Source organism: Mus caroli, chromosome 3 (assembly GCF_900094665.2).
Source record: "Mus caroli chromosome 3, CAROLI_EIJ_v1.1, whole genome shotgun sequence".
Classification (NCBI taxonomy): domain Eukaryota; kingdom Metazoa; phylum Chordata; class Mammalia; order Rodentia; family Muridae; genus Mus; species Mus caroli.
The window spans coordinates 64,935,747-64,945,812 of record NC_034572.1 but is presented as its reverse complement, the minus strand read 5'-3'; positions in this window follow the sequence as shown (position 1 = coordinate 64,945,812).

The following is a 10,066-nucleotide window of genomic DNA, read 5'->3' as shown; positions in this document are numbered from 1 at the left end:
CTGAGATGAAAGGAATGGACCATCTAGAGACTGCCATATCCAGGGATCCATCCCATAATCAGCTTCCAAACGCTGACACCATTGCATACACTAGCAAGGTTTTGCTGAAAGGACCCAGATAGAGCTGTCTCTTGTGAGACTATGCCGGGGCCTACACAGAAGTGGATGCTCACAGTCAACTATTGGATATATCACAGGGCCCCCATTAGAGGAGCTAGAGAAAGTACTCAAGGAGCTAAAGGTATCTGCAATCCTATAGATGGAACAACAATATGAACTAACCAGTATCCCCACGGAGCTTGAGTCTCTAGCTGCATATGTCAGAAGATGGCCTAGTTGGCCATCAGTGGAAAGAGAGGTCCATTGGCCGTGCAAACTTTATATGCCTCAGTACAGGGGAATGACAGGGCCAAGAAGTAGGAGTGGGTGTGTGGGGGAGTGGGTGGAGGAGCATGTGGGGTACTTTTGCGATAGCATTGGGAATGTAAATGAAATAAATTCCCAATTAAAAATGAAACATAACAAAAGAAATTTATAGCAAGATTATAGCCAACACCAAATTAAATGAAGAGAAAGTCAAAGAAATTGCACTGAAAGCAGGACCAAGACAAGGCTGTCCACTTTCTTCATATTTATCCATGATAGTACTTGAAGTTCTAGCTAGAGCAATAAAATAAATTAAGGAAATCAAAGAATTGAATAGAAGAAATGTGGTGAATAGCCTTGAACACATTGTCACAATAGACAGCATTTTATGCAGAACATCAATAGTGGAGGCACTAAAATCAACAATTAGTAAAAGAGAAACAAAACTGAAAAGTTTCTGAAGTCAAAGAGTAATAGCAAGAACCTAAGAAATGTAGACTCAGAAAAGCAACTCCATGGAATGCATTCCTACTCAGTTATGCTATGAAGCAAAAGAAATGGTGTACTGACAGAATGGTGGAGAAAGCCAGTCACTTCGCTTGCCCAATATCTGCAATAAAGATTCAGTAATTGAGGGAGATCTTAGACTGCTTCTATTGAAATAATGTATGTCATTTTACACTAAGCTTCCTTAAAGGTAGAAAGAGTATAATATAATACAAAGACGGAATCAAAACATAATAGATATTTAAGAGGTAGCATAGTCTGGTGCCAACTTTTTTTTATTAGGTATTTTCCTCATTTATATTTCTAATGCTATCCCAAAAGTCCCACATACCCTGCCCCCGATTCCCCTACCCACCCACTCCCACTTTTTGGCCCTGGCATTCCCCTGTACTGGGGCATATAATGTTTGCAAGTCCAATGGGCCTCTCTTTCCATTGATGGCCGACTAGGCCATCTTTTGATACATATGCAGCTCCGGGATACTGGTTAGTTCATAATGTTGTTCCACCTAGAGGGTTGCAGATCCCTTTAGCTCCTTGGGGATTTTCTCTAGCTCCTCTATTGGGGGCCCTGTGATCGATCCAATAGCTGACTGTGAGCATCCACTTATGTGTTTGCTAGGCCCTGGCGCAGTCTCATTAGAGACAGCTATATCATCCATCCCATAATCAGCCTCCACGCGCTGACACCATTGCATACACTAGCAAGATTTTGCTGATAGGACCCTGATATAGCTGGTGCCAACTTCTATAGCCACTTAGGAAATCAGTATGGTAATTACTCAGAAAATTGAGAATTGCTCTAACTCCAGGCTCAGCCATACCATTCTTGAACATATATCTAACAGATGCTACATCAAACCATATAACACTTGCTCAACTATGTTCATAGCAGCTTTATTTATAATAGCTAGAAACTAGAAACAATCTAAATGTTCCTCAAACAAAGAATAGAAAATAATATGTTATATGTACACAATGAAGTATTACCCAGCTGTTAAAAACAATGACATCATGAAATTTGCAGGCAAATGAATGGAACTAAAAAAAAGATCATCCTGAGTGAGGTAACTCAGACCTAGAAAGACAAATATTTTATGTGCTCAATTAGAATTGGATATTAGCTGTTACCTAAAGGATAACCATGCTAAAAACTACAGACCCAGAGAGGCTAAGTAACAGAGAGGACTTAGGTGAGGATACAATTAATCTTCTTAAGGGGAGTTAGAATAGATTTCACAGGTGGACTGTGGTCAGGTAAGGATGAGAACAAGAAGGATCAGGTAGGGTAATTGTTTGAGAAATAAAGTACTGGGAGAGGTGATTGGAATTGAGGACATTTCAGGAGAAAGGTAGAAACCTAGTGAAATGGGAACTCTAAGGAATATATAAACGTGACCCTAAAAAACTCCTAGGAACGGAGTCCTAGTAAAGACTCCTGTAATCTGTTAACCAGGCAAATCCTCATAGGGAGTGATTAGGGCACAAATCCAGCCACAACACTTTCTTCCTATAGTTTTCCATGCCTGCAGAATGTGCTGAGCCTGAGCTTAACATATTCATCATCAGAGAGACCAGAGAAAATTCATGCAGCAATTGTGGTGAGCAAATGCACAGTCCTTCAACTGAGTACCAGTCCAGGCTAGGGAAATCCTGAGGATGAAGAGGAGGAGGGATTGGTGGGTCCAGGAGATTCAAAGATACCAGAAGAACACAGAATCAATAGACCAGGACTTGAAATGGGACCACAGAAATGAGATTGGCTCTATGGATTTGACCTATGTCCTTTCTATATATGTTGTGGTTGTGTAACTCAGTGTTCTTGTGGGACTCTTAAACTGTGAGTAGGAGCTGTTTCTGACTCCTTAGCCTGCTTTCAGGACCCTTTTCCTCCTACTAGTTTGCCTTGATGTGTGTGTGGTCTTTTTATACCATTTTATGTCATATGTATGTCCCTGAAAGGCATGCTCTTATCTGAGAGGAAGGAAAGGTTATATGGATTGGGAAAAAGAGGACGTGATAGGGAGTGAAGAGAGGAGAAACTGCAGTGTGGATGTAATACGTGATAAAAGAATAAACAAAAACACAGCAGCAAAACCATTCTGTCACAATGTAGTCATGAAGACTTCCTCATGGAAGTTATCATCACTAGGTGAACCGCCAATCAACAAGCCAAATATTCTAATACTGAGGAACTAATTAAATGCCTGATTACCACTCTTCACAGATCACTTGTTCAGCACTGCTGGTATGGATGGAAGATCATTTGGGGATTTTTTTTTATGGCTCAACATATACAATTCAATAAAGGTAACCCACCATATAAACAGATTCAAGGACAGAAACCACACAATTGTCTCATGAAATGCTGAAATGGTCTTTGACAAAATTTAACATCCCTTTACAATGAAAGTCCTGGAGAATCTAGAAACACAGGGGACACACATGAACATACTATAGGCAATATACAGTAAGGCCACAGTTAGCATCTTGCTAAACAGAATAAAACTCAAAATCATGGACAAGATAAAGATGACCACAATTCTCACTGTACATCACTTTCAGATCTCAATACTGTTTAAACAAGGTCTTTTTCCTACCACTAATATGTATGAGTCACCGAATAGTTGTTTGTTAAAGATTTCTATAGATATGAATTTTCTTTTTTACTTCCTAATCTTTTTCCTTCCTGTTTCCTATAAAACAAATGACAATATGCGTTGTTTAGAGTTGGGAATCTATCGATATATCACTAAGCAAGTTCATTACGTGAGAGAATCACAGGGTGTACGTATAAAAGTTAAGATGTCATCTCTCACTGATCAAAAGCTGTTCTGTGGTTGGAGTAAGATTTGTAGGTCCTGACCGAAAGAACATGTTTTATGGTAGAGTTAGCCCCTTACACAAACTGCAGGACCACATTTGGCCCCAGCAGAAGAAGGTCACCTTTAGATGTGCTAGAACTAGTGTCTTCTGAGGTCATCCAGTGTCATGCTTCTCCCTGCTTCACTTCCTACAAACACTTTCCCTGATCTAAAGGGTTTTTCCCAAAGGAGAGATAGTCTTGGGGGAATTTTCAAACTTTCTGTTTCCTAAGCACTCTCTCTTTTAAGTTGACTTATCTGCTCTTTTTCTATGACAATTTCCTCAAGTACCTAGTTAAATTTTGCCTCCATAGAATGATCTTTGCATTTTTCTCTTAGTGTTTTTCTCAAGGTGCTATATACTTCTATGCGACAATTACAATAATTTGCAACTAACTTTCAACATGATTTTCTTTGAAGTTATTTCTATTTTAGAATGTAATTGATATATAATTCTTACATGCTGTTTTGTTTCAAAATTTTATATTTGAACACTAATGATGTATTCAATGTCCTTTTAATAGATACCAACCTATACATGTTAAATATTTACTATAGGATTCTAGGTGTTCTTGCATGTGCTGTGTTAAAGATACCTGTCTGAACCTCTATAAAAATTTCTACATTTATTTCTTGGCTGTTTTCTTTATGTCAAATCCTCAGAAAATTCTGTGTCAGTGTGAGATTGTGTATGTATGCAGGCATATCTATACATATAACCTGCATTCTTTTTTTTTTTTTTTTTGCAGGATTTTATCATCTGTAATGGTATAAGTTGTAGTCAGTGATTATAGTGTATCTCAAGGTGTTTAGAAAGAAAACTCAATTTTCTTTTACTTTACCAAGTTTATACTCTGATTACTATAATGAAATTGGAGCTGACCTAGTGTCTATTTTGGTAGAAGTACCTTAAAATGCTACAATGTATGGGGAAATTTTTTTCCTTTTTGTTTTCCGTTTTGTTTGTTTGTTTGTTTGTTTTGTTTTGTTTTGTTTTTTGAGACAGGGTTTCTCTGTATAGCCCTGGCTGTCCTGGAACTCACTTTGTAGACCAGGCTGGGCTTGAACTCAGAAATCTGCCTGCAGGAAGAACTTCCTCAATGACAGCAAGAATTACTTATGATTCTGATGAATCCATCATATAACAAGGACACATGTTCCTCTGTTCATAGCAGCCTTATTTATTTTTATTTTTATTTTTTATTAGATATTAACTTCATTTACATTTCAAATGTTATCCCAAAAGTCCCCTATAACCTCCACCCCTCCCTGCAATGCTCCCCAACCCACCCACTCCTGCTTCCTGGCCCTATCATTCCCCTCTACTGGGGCATATAATCTTCACAAAACCGAGGGCCTCTCCTCCAAATGATGGGTGACTAGACCATCTTCTGCTACATATGCAGCTAGAGACACGAGCTCTGGGGGTACTGGTTAGTTCATATTGTTGTTACTCCTATAGGGTTGCAGACCCGTTCACCTCCTTGGGTGCTTTCTCTAGCTCCTCCATTGGGGGGGCCAGTGTTCCATCCAATAGATGACTGTGATCATCCACTCCTGTATTTGCCAGGCACTGACATAGCCTCACAAGAGACAGCAGCTTTATTTATAATAGCCAGAAGCTGGAAAGAACTCAGATGTCCCTAAACATAGGAATGGATATAGAAAATGTGGTACATTTACACAATGGAGTGCTACTCAGCTATTAAACAATTACTTCATGATATTTGTAAGCAAATGAAAGTAACTAGAAAATATCATCCTGAGTGAGGTGACCTAGTCACAAAAGAACACATATGGTATGTATTCACTGATAAGTGTATCTCAGGAAAAAAAGCTCAGAATACCCATGATAAAACTTACAGACTATATAAAGCTCAAGAAAAAGGAAGCCCCAAGTGTGGATACTTTAGTCCTACTTAGAAGGGAGAACAAAATAATCACAGGAGGTAGAACTAGGAAGGGATCTTGGAGGAAGGGAGAAGTGAGAAGAAAAAGGGGGCAGAATCAGGTGTGTGAGGAGACAGGAGTACAGAGGGTCAGGAAATTGAAAGGAGGTATGTGGCAGTGGGGTGGGGAACTGGAATTATCCACTAGAAAGTCCCATATGCCAGGAATGCAAGAGGCTCCCAGGATCAAACAGGGATGACATTAAATGAAATACCCAACAAAGGGGAGAGAGAACCTATAGAGTCCATATCTAGTGGTTAAGCAAGGCCCCTGATTGAGGGATGGGGCCACCTACCAATCTAAAAATATTAACCCAGAATTGCTCCTGACTAAAGGAAATGTAGGATCAAAGACTGGAGCAGGGACTGAAGGAAAGGCCATCCAGAGACTGCCCCACCTAGGGATCCATCACATCTGCAGATACCAAACCTAGACACTACACTCTTGCTGATGCCAAGAATTGATGGTTGACAGGAGCCTGGTATAGCGGTCCCCTCAGAGGCTCTGCCAGAGCCAGATCAATACAGAGGCAGATACTAGCAGCCAACTATGGGACTGAGCACAGGGAATTCAATGGAGGAGATAGGAGAAGGACTGAAGGAGCTGAAGGGGCTTGCAACCCCATAGGAAGAACTATACCAACCAGACCCCCAAAGCTTACAGGGACTAAACTACAAACAAAAAAGTACACATAGAGGGACCCATATCTCCATCTTCATATGTAGCTGAGGATGGCCTTTTCTGGCATCAGTGGGAGGGGAGGCCCTTTATCCTGTGGAAGCTCTTTGCCCCAATGTAGAGGAAAACTATGGCAGTGAGGCAGGTGTGTGTGGGAGGGTGGGTGGGGTAGCACCTTCATAGAAGTAAGGGAGGGGAGGGAGATGAGGTTTGGTCGAGGGGAAACTGGGAATGGGGTATAACATTTGAAATGTAAATAAAAATCCTATCTCATAAAGAAAATAGAGTACTTTAACAAGGATATAAATAACTCACTGAAAGCAATACATAAAAAACACAGGTAAACAAGTTAAAAAGGAAACAAATAAATCCCTTCAAGAAGTAAAGGAAAACACAATTAGGTGAAAGAATTGAACAAAGTTGTCCAAGACCAAAAATGGAAGTAGAAACAATAAAGAAGGAAATGGAAAACCTTGGAAAGAGGTGAGGAGATAAAGATGCAGGCATTAACTACACAATACAAGTACACACCTGTAATCCCAGCACTTGAGAGGCAGAGTCAGAGGCAGGCAGATTTCTGAGTTCGAAGCCAGCCTGATCTACAGAGTGAGTTCCAGGACAGCCAGGGCTATACAGAGAAACCCTGTCTCAAAAAAACACAGACAAAACAAAACAAAACAAAACAAAACAAAAAACAAAACAAACCGACAAAGAAAGAAAGAAAGAAGGAAAGAAAGAAAGAAAGAAAGAAAGAAAGAAAGAAAGAAAGAAAGAAAGAAAGAAAGAAAGAAGAAAAAGAAATTGAAGAGAGAGCTTACACTAGCAACTTAGCAGCACACCTGAAAAGCCTGGAACATAAAGAAGGAAAAGCATCCAAGAGGAGTATTCAGCAGAAAACAAAGAAAATCGGGGATGAAATCATTCAAATATAAATAAAGAGGATGGTACAAAGTATCAACATACCCAAAAGCTGCTTCTTTGAGAAAATTAACAAGAATGATAAACACCTAGTGAAATTAACTAAAGTGCACAGAGACAGTATCCAAATTAGAAAAATCAGAAATAAAAAGGGAGATGTAACAAATGAAACAGGAAGTTCAAAAAATCATCAGATCCTACTACAAAGCCTATATTCAACAAAGCTGAAAAACCTCAATGACATGCATGATTTTCTACATAGATTAGATAGGTAGACATTATACCAAAATTATATTATGCAAGGATGGTTCAAAATAGGAAAATCCATTAATGCAATCCACTACTTAAACAAACTCAGGGGAAAAAAAATCTTATGATCATCATCTCATTAGATGCTGAAAAAAAATTTGAGAAAATACAATACCTCTTCATGTAAAAATTATTGGAGGGATCAGGAAAGGTGATAGCAATGCTGGTGAGGGAATAGAAAAGTAGGAACACTCCTCCATTGATGGAGGGATTGCAAATTGGTACAACCAATGTGGAAATCAATCTGGAGGTTCCTCAAAAAATTAGAAATAGATCTTCCTGAAGAGCCATACATTATTCCACCAAAATTTGATTATGAATTTAGATATAGATGACAAATTAATAAGGATTTTATCAATACATTCTCATCACATTAATGTGACAAAGAAGGGACTGATGTAACTTGGTGACAATATTTTTATATTGCATATCCATCACAGGCTACTATTTAAAACATACATACAAGGAAACATACTTGTTATTCCTAAGACAAAGCAAAACAAACAGTCCAACTAAAAGATGTCCAAAAGAGATGTAGCAGCAACTTCACTGAAAATGAGGTACCGATGACCAAAACTCCTATAAATACATGTTCAACATTATTAATCATTGGAAAACAGTAGCTTATGGCTAGAATGAAATACCACCACTTTTTAATCTATGAGACAGTCTGATTTCAATTGGTTTAGCATTTTGCATCATTCAAGGAGATGTGCTATAAATCTACTGTGGTAAAAATTTTGCTCAATTGATTAGCAGCAACAGATAGGTTGCTGAGGAAGGCAAAGTCACTGTCATTCAAGGTTATGGCCCTAGGTATACTTTAAAAACAAAAACAACAACTAAAACAAAAAGTAAAACCATGAACTTGGGAAAGAGTAAAAGTAGGGAAACGGGAGGGTTTGAAGAGAAGATATTTAGAGGTGGAATTGACCAAACATTTCATCCATGGATGAAATTCTCAGACACTATTATATTTCTATTTCTTTTTGCTATTTTATTTATTTTATTAAGTGCACTTGGAGACCACTGTGTTTTACTTCATTTCTTAAACATATTAACTTCTTTATGTTTAAATTTTTGATGCTCTGAATTTACCAGTTAGTAATTTCTTAAATAATGACTCAAATTCTAATTAGCTCATATCTTAGTTTGCAATTTTAAATTAAATGCTTTTTAAGTTTTCATTGAACTAATGTTTGTTTAAATTTTAAACAGTTTACTTGATTTTATACACACACACATGCACACATACACATATATACGTATGTATGTATGTATGTATGTATGTATATATGTATATACATATTCGTCAGTATATTTATCTAATATCCTTAAATGAGTAAGCCTAATTTTCTATGTTGTATCTAATTAATGCAATAAAATTTCTTAAATTTGAAAAGAAAATCTGATGTATCCATTTTCATTGATTCTTACTTTCCCCATCAGACTCTCTGCCACTGGATTTTATGCTGTCCAGAATAAAATCTGTCCCATTACACATATACTCTGATTTTGCTTTTGTTATCTCCTAAGAACTGCTTACTTAAATGAACTACACATGTTTGGTATTCCTTATAATGTATAATATAATTCATTTAAAAAATTCACTTGAAATTGATATTCATCACCAGCAGATATTTTTCAATGATGTAATATTTTGTGGCTTAGATGTCCACGGTATATTTGTTAGGTAATGGTTTTATGGTAAGGTCGAGAGTTGAGCCAGAGTAGTATAGCAAATGTTTGTCACTTACTCCTGACAACATTATCAAGAGATCCATAAAGTCTCCACTCAGACCTTAGAACCATAGAATAAAAATGATTCCATCCTGTGCACCAGCTGAAAGATGTTTCAAACTCCCGCATATGAAGCTTAACTGATTTTCTTCAGTACATTAATTAAAGTAACTTTGACAACTAGAATTATGCTGTTATTCATGTGAGGCACTCAAAACTCTTCCTGATTCCCAGGTGGCATTTATTTCACTACCCTGAGGTAGAAATGAAGAGAGAGAAAAAATACTTACTAAAAATATCAAATGGAATAAAAATAAAGACAATTTCAGATCAAGCACAGCAAATAACTTTTAATTTTAGTGTCACACATTAATGTTGCTCATCACTTATGGCCTATTATAGAAAATAAACTATAAATTGTATTGTACTTGCGATTTCTTAGTTATGTGTTCAATTATACTTATTTAATAGTTATGTTGTTTAATACACCTATATATTTGCAAACAGTTTTCAATACATCAGCAGCAGTAAAACCTAAACTTTTTCCAATGTCAAATTACCATCGTTGTTCATACATAGTAAAATTATTAATTATTATGATCTAGCACATTCTTGAAAATTAGCAAAGCATCTTTTTTTGTTGATTTTTAATATTTTTATTACATATTTTCCTCAATTACATTTCCAATGCTATCCCAAAAGTCCCCCATAGCGCCCCCCACTTCCCTACCCACC